Here is a 13571-nt window from a genome sequence, read left to right on the forward strand (position 1 = left end):
CAAATAATAGGTGTGTTCGACTTCATGCGGCGCTGACAGGATGATGACGTCAATGTACCGCGAGAGCGATTCGAAATTAGACCTCTACGTGTAATTTCTCGACTCAGTCTCGCGATACGTTGACGTCATCAACGTATGATGTGGGTTCTCGCAGCGCTTCATGAAGTCGACATGCCTAATAACACATAACAAAAGACAACATGTTAAAAAACAATAAAGATGGTAAAGAAAGTGCTTCTCATAGCGAAGCATTGCGTTCAGACAGACTGAAAATTAAAACTTGTTTAACATTAAATATTTATTATATTAAAATAAACAGAAATGTTGTGCTTTAAAGCATAGCTTTTAAGATCCTTATCCGGGGGTGTGTTCAATTATTTCTACATAAACATGCATGCACATTTTGTTCTAAATGGACAGACCTTCATAAAAATTTATAAAAATGGTTTTATTATAGCAAAAGTGTAGTAACTATGGTTTTTGATTTAACAACAACAATTAACATCAAAAGGAAATGATCTGCTAAGATAATAACAACCAATGATAATTATTGTAATAATTTAATAATAATTATACTTATTTTAATAATTCAAATATTTAAAAAAATATTATTACTATGACAAATGAATCAGAAATCAGAATCAGAAAGAGCTTTATTGCCAAGAATGCTTGCACATACAAGGAATTTGAACACACAGACAAAAATTGTAGGCAAATAAATAGGTGTGTAAACAATTGTGCTATAAATGACAATTGAATAGGGTTAAATAAGATGCAGGGATGTACTAGAATGGAGGGGTAAGAAATAAATATAAGGATATTGCACTTTTTTTGCATAAGCACGAGTGGGGAACATTTAACTGTTCATGAGGCAGATTGCCTGGGGGAAGAAACTGTTTTTGTGCCTTACTGTTCTGGTATTCGCGGCTCTGAAGCGCCAGCCAGATGGCAAAAGTTCAAAAATGGGGTGACTTGGATGTGAGGGATCCAAGAATAAATGGCAAAATAATGGGGGCTAGCTAGAAAATATGGGGCTTGTGTGGGGTTTTGTGTGGCCCACAAAAAACCTCATGGGGCGCAAAAGGGCAAAGTAATAGGGGGCCCGCATGGGCTGGCCCATATGGGCCCTGTTTGGGTTTTTCTGTGGGCAAGCCCACAGTGGGTTGGCCCACAAAAAAACCCTCATGGGGCCCAAAAGGGCAAAGTCATGGGGGCTAGCCCATATGGGGCCTGTGTGGGTTTACTTAGTCTGTATAAATTAACACGTTGCTGTCTCGCAAAATGTTATAATCTTGTTTATATTCATGAAATGTTCACAAAAACATATAAACTTACCTTCACTCTAAAAAATGCTGGGTTGTTTTTAACCCAGGGCTGGGTCACTATTGAACAGAACACACTGCTGGGTTCAAATGACCCAACTGCTGGGTTGATTTAACCCCATTGCTGGGTTAATGTCAATCAACCATGTTGAAATAACCCAGCAGTTGGGTCATTTGAACCCAGCAGTGTGTTCTGTCCAATAGTGACCCAGCCCTGGGTTAAAAACAACCCAGCATTTTTTAGAGTGTTGAAACAACTGCTTCCAGTGACTCTGTCCTTTCACGACGACCGTTTCTGAGCACATTCAAACATCAAGAGCGCGAAGCACATGAGCCTCTTCAAACAACCCAGCAGTTTTAACCCAACACCTAGAAAACTGAAACTACCCAAAAAGTGTTTAAAATGTAAAAAAATAACCCAGCAAAACAACCCAACAGACTCAAACCAGCATTTTGGGTTAATAAATAACCCAGCCATTTTAAGAGTGCAGTTGTAGCCAATCAAGTTGCCTGGGTTGTGTAGGTGTGGGGCGGGTCTATCAAAAGAAAGTTCAGATTCTACTGGGGTAGGGGCGTGTTTGTTTAGGTAATTTCAAATGTCTTTAACAGGTTTGATAGTTTAATGTCTGTATACAGCAGACTACAGTCAACTAAATATAAATATATCTGGATGCCTTTCTCTCTTATCAACATTAAGAGCTCAATGGTTCATTATAAATCTTTACTTTTCTCTGTTTCAGTCCATCTGCCACCATCACCTGCCTTTCTTTGTTGTTTCAAAAGGTCATAACATAAATTGCCAGCCAAGTTTAATTACGATAACTTGCAAAATTGTCAGTTGATGAGTGTTCGTGGGTCTGTTTGCCTCTCTGGTTACAGAAAGAAAAGGTTAGGCTAAAGTATTACCCTTCGGCGGACTGAACCAGAGCCAGTGGCCTTTTCTACAACCGACTCTCGGTTGAGCAATCAGCCAGAGATGAATGGATGGCCATGCGTTCATTTCAATTAGACTGACAGAGAAAGCCATCTCATTGTTCGTGCTCTCTCAGGCCGCATATGACTAATGCGTTCGATCTAACCACCTAAACGACCTTTCAAAACTCAAAGCACTCACCACCGGCAACTGAGGAAGCACTAACTGTATGCGTTTCAGTCCCGATCTAGATAGTGATGCAACTAAATCTCTGTTTTCCTGTCTCGCACCATGTCCAGCGTGATTCAATAATGTTTACTTCCAAACTGCATATTATATTGTATAGTAAAACAGAGAAATGCACTCAAAGACCCTAATATGGATTCGTTCTGCCTTATGGAAGAAGTTTAAGGAGATCGTAGAAGGTTACCCCTGCCAGACATTTAGCTGGTAGCTGTCGCACCAAACTAAAAAAATCTTCTTTTGTTCATGAAATGTACTGTTGACTGCAGTCCTCATTTTATCAAAAGCATATTTGGACACAAGGTCAGAATTCTGGGCCCCCTTACATCAATTATTCTCGGGCCCCATGCACATCATTCTTACCTTTCACCCCAATACGGTACTGTAGCATGACGGAGTTTGGAATATGAAGACATAATGGAGGCATGTCTAGCATATACATGTCATCTTATATTTTCAGTTTTCATTGTTTCTACTCCCTACTTTTAATCCCAAAAACATAGGGTGTCAATACACATGATCTTCACTTAGATACAATAAACACCACACTATAAACAAAGCATTGCGCAGCATTCAGCAAACAGCTAGTCTGTCCCTAGGGATCTTGGGTGTATGTTTGCATGTGCCAAATATCTGAACCTTCCAAAATACATCCATATGAGACATTGTAACATACACCAACTTTTTTGCATTTAAACCAAACAATCTGCTTCTTTTTCTTTTGTCTCTCAACTGTATGTGTTTTTTTTATTTTGTATTGTAATGGCATACAGGACAGTTTCAATATGAAACTGTGCTCACATGTATGGTTTAAATTTAGTTTCTCTTATGGTTAAAAGCCTTTTGTTAGTCTTTTTCCCAATCTCTATTTTTTGTATCAGTTTCTCTATATTTTCGTATGTTTACATGTGAGCGGTTGGATGCTTTTTAATTATTTAGTGAGAGTAACTGGAGAGCACATAGAGACTGAGATCTTTTTGTTTTGAGTCTTTCAATAGGCTTGACTGAATAATGCATATGTGAGAGTCGAGGGAGAGTAGATACTGTATGAAACCGTTTGACATACACACAATAAAGCCACAGGGATGTTATAGTTAAGCAATAATGTTATTATGATGTCTAATTCAATGGGTGGGGGGAGCATTTTCAGGCCTTTGTATAATTTCCCTTTACTTTCCGTAAGGTTTTGGCTCAGCAGGGGCACATGTTTGATTCTGCTCAGCATTTACTGATACAAGTTTTCTCAATTTGTTTTATTATGAATACCATGTGACACATGGTTCCATTACAGATTCAAACATCGGAGACATGGGATGATTTTTCCATGTGGAATACATTGCTTTTGATGTTGCTACAGAAAAATATGTGAACTACAGTGTATGTGTTATAATCAGTGTCTCAACTTGTTATGTGAGATTATTGTGCATGCAAACTGGCAAGAAACAAGTTTTTTATTTCTCCACCATTATTTGTTGCATTTGCCCTGAAAGAACATATATTTTCCTATTATGTGAATTAATACATCCACTGGGGTTTTTATTGGGCTTTTGATCTTTTTGTGTATGCCTGATCTAATAGCATCTAACTTATTATCCACACTGCATGAGGATTTATTGTTGTCATGCAAAATCGAACTCCTATCTTTCCCAAAGCACAGTTATTCCCCTCCCTCATAACCTCAGACTCATCAGCAGAAACCCATGTAATAGGTTCTGTTGTTGTCACTCTCCATCTGTGCTTCTCATTCCTTCCTGTTTAGATCTGTTCCTCATTTCCTCATGCACTATTCATCCATAAAACATTATCCTTAGAGATTGGGTTAAACAGCGTATTTCGTTCAATTGGACATAACTATGAGGAATGCTTGCCATTAGCTTTTAGTTTTTATATTTTGCTCCTCATTGACAGCCTTAGCTCGCAATTAATTTGTTTGGTTTGCTGGTTGATTTAATATACTTCACGAGTTAGAATTAGTATGTAATCAGTTATGAAATAAAGCATATTTGGCAAGCTGTCTGAGGGCAAGGCTCCGAGTTCGGCATATTAGAGTACTCCTTCCTCCTTAACTGAGATAGAGCAGAGAGTGAGGCGATGGGGTGGAGGAGTGATGCTGCAAAAACTGTCATGGGACAGAGGTACAGGATGGCTATATTTAGTGGCGGTTTCCCGGATAGGGATTAGACTAGTCCTAGAATAAAATAAATGTAAGAGCTGACCAAACTGAAAACAACTTGCACTGACATATCTTAAAATACATCTTTTCTTGCCTCATGCCAGTAATGTTTTAAGGCATGTTTGTTAAAACTAGTTATATTTCCTAATTAAACTAAGGCCTAGTCCTGGTTTAAGCTAATACCTGTCTGGGAGACCACCCCATAGAGACCTATTTCTGCTGAATGGTTGGATCACATGATGCTTTTCCAGAACTTATATTTTCTTTAATAGAATTCGCCTTTCAAAGCCTACAGCGAACGGCCGGTTTGGACTACAGCCCTCTACTTCCTGCTTTAATGACGTCAGTACACTCTAAAAACAAACAGTGCTATATAGCACCAAAAGTGGTTCTTTGCTCGTAATCATAGAAGAACCGTTTTTAGTGCCATATAGCACCGGTGAAGCACCAGTGAAGCACCTGTGTAGAAACGTATAGGGGCCATATAGAACCACTATAGCACCAAAATATGGTTCTACATGGCACTATGTGGTTCTACACACAGGTGCTTCACTGGTGCTATATGGCACCAAAAACGGTTCTTCCATGATTACGAGCAAAGAACCACTTTTGGTGCTATATAGCACCTTTTTTTAGAGTGTAGAACAGTTTTTTTACTAAACTCCGCCCACAGGAATACATCAGTCGCCGGCTAAGCTAACGGCAAGCTAAGCTGCTATCGAATCACAACACACACTAAACAAACTACACAATCAGAACTCGATACGTATTTCTAAAGGAGGGACTTCACAGAACAAGGAAGACATCAGCCCGTTTTTAGGAGAGTGAAAACAGCGATATACAGATAAGTAAATTGTGTGAAAAATAGCAAATTTTTTTACACGTGAAACATGAACACACTTTATTTTGCGCACTTTAAACACAATCAAAGCTTCAAAAACACAGAAAGAACGGGAGCTTTAAGCCCTGTCTTGGAAACCGCCCATTAGAGGTTTAAATTTAAATTTAAATAGTTATTCTTACACACTCAGAAATAAAGGTACAAAAGTTGTCACTGGGACAGTACCCTTTCAAAAAGGTACACCTTTGTACCCAAAGAGTGCATATTAGTACTTTGAACTGCCAAAATGCACCTTTAAAGGAACATATTTGTACCTAAATGGTACATATTAGGACCTTTTTTAAAGGGTACTGCCCCAGTGACAGCTTCGTACCTATATTTTTGACAGTGTAAAACACGAAAGCGGCTGAATGATACCTTGAATTTGACACCCATACCCTTTTAAAGCCTTAAAAGTTGCAAAGAGACATTATGTGAAATTTGTACTTTACGTGTAAGCTTAAAAATATTTAAAAGAGTAAATATTATAAAACTAAGAGATTTAGAGATAGACAAATAGTTAGGTTTATTCCCAGATTTATGCAAAGATTTTAAGACACTAGACACACATTGGTGCATTTTGTTTTCACTGGGTGGTCTTTAGAAATCACAGGGTGTGCATGTGCCAGTGTGTGTGTGTGTACGTGTGGTTAGCAGTAAATCTATTTGATGTTGATTCTCGGTGTGTGTCTGAACGGCTTTGTCCTTGTCTGCCCATTTATTTCCATCATATGTCACTTGCACAGAGCCTAGGCCCTAAGTTTTGAGATGCTGTCCAGAAATAACTAATGAACACGACCGCTTTGACCACTGGTGACATTACAACAGTCGAAGTCAAAAGAGCTTTGGCTGAAAAATGGTTTCTTACTGTATGTCACAGTGCATTTTCATTTTGTCTTTTAACTTCTTTGTTTCACAAGAACCAAAACTATGCAACAAACAAATGTAATGAATGATACAGTATTTTTTGTATGTATATTCTCCTTTGTGCTTTACAGAAACTTCATTCGAACAACGTACATAAGACTAAAATCTGTGACCTAGGTCACATCTGTTTATATGCAACAAAATGCAGGATGGATTTGTAATCAAAATTCTCTGCTTTATGTGAAATGACAAAACAATTTTCTTTGCAGTTTTCAACAGCTGAATTTTGTTTTCCACAAAAAATGAGTGACAGTAAATTCAAGGACATGGCTGGTTTCCATGTTTCCATCCATGTTTGATCTCCAAAGTTGGATGGACAGACAACATTACTCTTGAGGGGGTCATATACACTCATCTCTGCCCCAGCGAGACTAACTTGGAAATCAATGAGATTTAAAGGAGAGGAAAAGGAAACTTTCGCTTAGGAGATCACTACAGTACAAGTGTCACAATCTGAGTTTAAATTTGCCAAAGCTGCAATCAAAAGTCAATATTATCGAATATTTCAATATAAACTAAACATTTTTATCAAGTTTACCCAAATCCAATTATTTTAGCTTAGATTATTCATTGTTTTCCACAATTGTTTCATTTGTTTGTCTTTTTATTTTTCCTAACCAACTTAATACTTAAATGAAGCACAACTGAGAGCTCAATCTAATCTTCTAAACAATAACATCAAAATAATAAAATTTTCTTTGGGGTTGTTTGCAAACTAACAAACATTGTCTTTTCAAACATCATCTCTCTGAATACAAAGATGTCTTTATCTATTTAAATTTGCGTAGGGAATTGAAAACCACAATAATTTCACTGACAGTCAGTTTATTCATTCAACATAGGCTAATGAATAATGGAAATAAGGGAGCAATTGTTATGTAGATGAGAATTTGTGAGAAAAGTTACTCAGTGTTTTAAGTGTACACTTTTTATTTGAATTTTTTTATTAATTCGGTCACATCTCCAGCATCCTAAATCAACATTGATGTTACCACGGCAGGAGGTGTCCACTCATGGCTTGGCCCTTTAAGAGTAGACTCACGTCGCCCGGAAGCCGCTGCTCAGGACAAAATGTAAGCAAGCTAGAGACGCGCGCGCGAGCGAGCGAGCTTCAATGACAGACGGACGCGCGCTTTCAGTGCACGCACGCATTCTCATTCGTTTGTCATATGTTAGTTGAGATATTGTACTTGCCCGATCACAAACAGTCGCTTGGAATAACTCCGAAACAACTTTTAAAAGTACACCTCGGGTAAGTTGTTAAAATAATTAACTTCTTTATTGTTGAATGTTTCGCTTTTTAAATGAGTATTTAATTCCTGCGTAATTTCCCAAGTGGCTTTTTGTCTTGTTTTTAGCAATTAGCAGCAATATAAACAAACATTAACAGGTCTGTAGTGACGCGCGTTTGAGCCATGAATGGGCTGTTAATTAGCCAAAGCTGTTACTTCACAAACCTGTTGGTTTGTTTTGTCACATTGTCAGTTTAGTGTCGTATTACAGCTCCCGTTGAACACTACAAACATCATTTTATGTGACTGGAGTCTGGACTTAGGGCCAGTTTATACTTTAATGTAATAGTGGACAGGGGCGCACGCTCTAGTAATTTACCAAAATCAAACATGGTTAAGTTTTCAAGTGTGACGTTGGAAAAACATGGGTTCATTTGTTAAGCTGTCGACGCTACATCTGCAAGAAATGAAATAATTAAAAAAGTTTAAAGAGCACTTACAGTTTTAATTTATTTATGTGACTAAAGGATAAGGGTGACTCCGTTACTTGATATACAGTACTTTCATCTTTCACTGCGGCGACGCGCATTCATGAGGCGCGCCCATGAAGGGATGCATCAGGTAGAAACGCCCGAGGTCGCGTATGTGTGTGTTTACGCTTTTAAAAATAGATTAAGTTGGGCAAGGCCGATGTAATGTCAAACATAATTTAAAACGCTCTAAACATGTATATTAAGCAACTCGTTTCATCTGTTTATCATGCACCCGCATAAGGTTGAGACATCCCGTTTAGGATATCGATCCATTCTGCAAGCTATTAACTGTAATCCAAACAGCAATAAATCAGATTTTCCTTTTTGAAACATAGTTTTGCACTTGAATACAGTAAGAAACAAATTGACATTAACAAAAATGATCAATTTAATCTTTGATCTACCTTTTAGAGTATTTTGTAGGCCAGTGTTTGTAGAAATGGCCTGATGTTCAGGTTAAACACACCTAACATGTGTTAAGGGTTTGCCTTTATTTGGAAGCCCTCCTGAGTTTTAATGATTTCCTTCTTGGCCTTTAAAACCTGTGTTCACAGATTTGTAATGCTTGCTGTATTTAAAGGACAAGTTTGGTATTTTACACTTAAAGCCCTGTTTTCAGATTGTTTATGATGAAATAGAACGGTTTTGACTGAAATTTGGACATATGATGCTGTCCCAAGAATTTTCGGGTGTTTGTTCTATCACCTCCCACCCTACAATGGGTGTATAGGTGCACTGGAACAATCCTTCCTAAAATGCATTAAACTTTCGTTTAAAAAGACGTGAAACTCACCGAGTGGTCAGGGGTGTTCACCTTTTGGAAAGCATCTTTTGCAGCGATTTTTGTGTGAGCATATTAGTGAACACCCCTGACCACTTGGTGAGTTTCACGTTTTTGTAAACGAAAGTTTAATGCATTTTAGGAAGGATTGTTCCAGTGCACCTATACACCCATTGTAGAGGTGGGAGGTGATGGAACAAACACCAGAAAATTCTCGGGCCAGCATCATATGTCCAAATTTCAATCAAAACGGTTCTATTTCATCATAAAGAATCTGAAAACAGGGCTTTAAGTGTAAAATACTGAACTTGTCCTTTAACATTAACCTGAGAAAAAGAAATTTAAGGACTGAAAGATTTGTTTGTAGAGCTGTAGTAGATCTGAAATGCAGATCATAAGACTACTAATGTTGATCGGTTTTATGATCCAAAGAGACTGTTGGATATTCAGTATGCTTACAGAAACACTATTGTCAGTAATGGTTATCGATCTATTGTCAGTACATTTATGTATGTGTCCTGGGGCTTTTATCTACTTGAATAAGCTCATTAAAATTGATAGCGTTGTCTTAATGTGTATTTTGTTAAGTCGAGTGCTGACACCATAAAAACGGATACCACTCCCTATATTCACTTTTACAACTTTTAAAGAGTTCAAAGAGAAGTGCTGTCTACATCTCTTTTTTGTTCACTGGGATCTTGCCTCGTGATTCAGCTCTTATGGTTCATAAGAAGAGCTGTTTAAGCTATCCATAAGCTCGTCAATATTTCTGCAACATGAGCACAGGCAGTGAAAGAAGCATGCTGTGAATTAGTAAGCAGGATGTCTTGTAAGTTTACGGTTAACCTCACTTTCTGTTGGCTCCAATTAATGCTTGTGGTCTACATAGTCAGATGACTGATGTAATGCCATATTATTTCTGCTCAAAGCTAATTTCTGATGTGCTTTAAATCTTGTTCAAAATATGATACGTATTAATTTGTTCCCTTTCTGATATATGAATTACCCCCTTAGCATTCCTGAAAAGGCGCAAAAAATGCCTAAAAAGGACACGAATTCTACCTGCTGTGTTAATTGTGTCTTAAAAAGTTTCACATCATTCGAATCACAAGAATTTCAGCTGTCCAAAGAAATGTGACATGGCTTTTTGTTTTTAAGTTGTTGTATTTGATGAAGTTGTCTGTCAAATAATGCAGTGGCCCTCCACGCTACACTGGAATTTAAAATTTTAGGGAGGAAGAAGACCAGGCCATCATGATGTAGGAGTCTTCTTTTGTATGTTAATAAGAGGTCGTCAATACTTATGAAATTTTTCACAAAAATATTTTATGAATAATTTTTTTGAATACTATGAATTTGGACATACTACTCGACTCGCTTACTATTGGTTCAACTTAAATAAAGTTACTTGGTTGTCTTAAAAATTTGTAGTTCAATTCAACAATTAGTTGACACAACGTTTAATGCCACCAGGTAACTTACTTTTTAACAATAAACCAACAAATATTTTTTTTTACATATAGTATGGAAGTATGCGGTTTCGGCCTTAGTGCAAGTGCCAGAAGCGCTGCGGGTACCATCTTGTTTTCGAGACAGGGATTTTACATCAATTGTACATTCATTATTGCGGTGCATTATGGGATTTGATGATAATTTTGGAACCCACTACAAAATGGCTGTCCCTGGTGTCTCCTCAAATAGTGCACTATTTAAAGGCGAGGTGCATGATCTCTGAAAGCCAGTGTTGATATTTAAAATCACCTAAACAAACACGGCCCTACCCCAATAGAATCTGGACCTTCTTTTGATAGACCCGCCCCACGCATACGCCACCAGGCAACGATGTCGGATATGTCGCTTTTCCATAACATAGTACCCCACGGTTTGGTTTGGGTCGGGTCAGCTTACTTTTGGGAGTTTTCCACTGGGTGCAGTATGTAGTACCCAATACTTTTTTTTTAGTACCACCTGGGGCGGGGGTTCCAAGCGACCTGAGATGATACCAAACTGTGACACGAAAAAAGTGTAGATCACTAATTGGTCTAAAAGAATTGTCACTACCAGCGTCATCGCTATAATGTAAAAAAATTAGCTTTACCCTCATGCTAGCTTGCGCTGTCTCGAGTAAACCTGTTGTCATCTGTGCTTTGATGTAAGTTCCCAAACTCCTTTTTAGCAATGAAAAACACAGACAGGTTTTGAATCAGAAACACCGTAACAGTTTGTGGCGGCACATTCGCGATGCGCTCGTCTGCATATATGCATAAATGCAATTTAAATGAGGCTCAGCGGAGCGCGTCGACCGACGCCACGGGTGTTTGTACAGAAACATGTCATGTGGGACAGAGGTAGTGATAAACACGATGTGCAAACATCTGTTTGTGGTGGTCAGTTTTAATTTTGTGGCGGACTGAAAAATAAATAAATGTATGGGAATGTACAATGACGCTCTCACTTGTATGATGTCACAGCAGTAGGCAGCGCAAATATAACGACACTCCTATAATCCCTCCCATTCCGAAGTGTTACTAAACTCAATGGAAAAGCTAACCAAGCCAAAGTGAGGTGAGCCGACCCGACCTGACCCAAACCAAACCGTGGGGTACTATGCAATGGAAAAGCACCATTAGTAGATATGCCCCTTACTGCTGATTGGCTACAAGTGTGTTTTGGTACTTGGCCTGACTCCCTTTTCCCAAGTGTTTTTAAAATATAATGCTCCACACCTTTAAGGGTATGTGGAGAGCTTTTCCATACGCAGCCTTTCACTTTAAAACCCGTTTTCAAATGCATTGTTGGTTGATTAACTGCCAAAATTCATGAAAGGTTTTCTGTTTTTAGTTGTCTAAATACTCCCTAAGTGAATTAAGATATTTTTGAGAAATCAGAAGTTGCTGTTAGCCAGTAAGTAGTGAGATCTGAATTATTGCTATTGTTTTGGGCTTGTGAAAGTGTGTTTAAAATGAGTCACCATGTTGACAGTTTCTGAATGTGAAAATGCTAAATCAGCCAGGTTCATTAACGTGTGTTGCTTGGTACTTTTGGTGACATTTTTATTTACAAACACATACACAGACACACTTGTTGTGTATAGGTCTGTTCAAAAGGGATTTTAACCATGTGCTGAGGTTGGCACGGATACACCCGTACCCATTATTTACCCATTATTTATCCTAGTCCCAGACAAAAATGCATGTTTGAGCTGCCTTATTTTAAAAACATCTTGCACTAACACATCTTAACGACTATCAGTGCTATTGTTTTCTCAAGATGCACACCAGTAATGTTTTATGTAAGGTATGTTTGTAAAAACTACTTAAATGTCCTAATATAACTAAGGCATAGTCGCGGACTAATCTAAACCCTGTTCTGGCAAACTGCCCCATAATGTTACAGATAAAAATTATTAATGTAGTTGCTGTCCCATCTTGCGTAGAGAAAGTGGGTTATGGGAAACTTTAATTAAAAAAATGGTTATAGTTTCCCTTTCTAGTGCCCCAAAAGTTTGTCTTACATTGTTATCCCGAAGCAGAACATCTCTACAGACCCTCCTGTTTTCTCTCTGAGTCACAGCTGACCTTGTTGCATAAGCTCAGGGGCTGACATCATTGTTACAGACCCAGCACTGGAGTTGAAAAGGGCGGTAAAAACCGGTGTGGGGCCTCAATCTACCCCCCTGCCCTGGGATGAGAAGCAGCTGGGGCTCCTGAGACATGGTTGTTGAGAAAATATTGCAAAAACAGCCCCTCTGTGTGTGCTGTAGCACACGCACCTGGCTTTCCATTTTGCTTATAGACAATACCGGCCATAGCTTTAGGCTATATGTGCCTGTGTCTTTCATTTCTCCATTGTCTTTAGTGTTTGGTTGGACAAAATTATTGAGTTCATAATTAAACAGCAGAATGCATACGCTTAACGTACAGTATTGCAGAATTATACACTGGGGCAGTAACTTTTAAAAAGGTCCTAATATGTACTACTTTTTGAAAGGATACCATTATCATCCCAGTGACAGCCAGGGACCATTTTTTTGACCATTTCTTCTGACAGTGTACCAACACTAAGGGGCCGTTTCCCGGAGAGGGTTTAGATAAGGGGTCTTCGACGTGGTGCACATCCAGGGCACAAAGCTTCCGTTCCACCACATCCCAAAGATGCTCTATTGGGTTGAGATCTGGTGACCGTGGGGGCCATTTTAAGACAGTAAACTCATTGCTATGTTCAAGAAACCAATTTGAAATGATTCGATCTTTGTGACATGGTGCATTATCCTGCTGGAAGTAGCCATCAGAGGATGGATACATGGTGGTCATAAAGAGCTGGGGATGGTCAGAAACAATGCTCAGGTAGGCTGTGGCATTTAAACGATGCCCAATTGGCACTAAGGGGCCTAAAGTGTGCCAAGAAAACATCCCCCACACCATTACACCACCGACACCAGCCTGAACAGTGATAATAAGGCATGATGGATCCATGTTCTCATTCTGTTTACACCAAATTCTGACTCTACCATCTGAATGTCTCAACAGAAATCAAGACTCATCAGACCAGGCAAGATTTTTCCTGT

The 13571-nt window shown here is 38.6% G+C and overlaps 1 protein-coding gene across 1 annotated transcript in view; it reads left to right on the forward strand.

Annotated features, from left to right (window-relative positions):
* Positions 1 to 7521: 7521 nt before the first annotated feature.
* Positions 7522 to 13571, forward strand: part of svila (supervillin a) — a 90587-nt gene continuing 84537 nt past the window's right edge. The window contains exon 1 of the mRNA XM_073866946.1: positions 7522 to 7710. The gene's annotated coding sequence lies outside the window, so the exon portion shown is untranslated. The remainder of the gene's footprint in view (positions 7711 to 13571) is intronic.

Source organism: Misgurnus anguillicaudatus, chromosome 4, assembly GCF_027580225.2.
Source record: "Misgurnus anguillicaudatus chromosome 4, ASM2758022v2, whole genome shotgun sequence".
NCBI classification, from domain to species: Eukaryota; Metazoa; Chordata; class Actinopteri; order Cypriniformes; family Cobitidae; genus Misgurnus; species Misgurnus anguillicaudatus.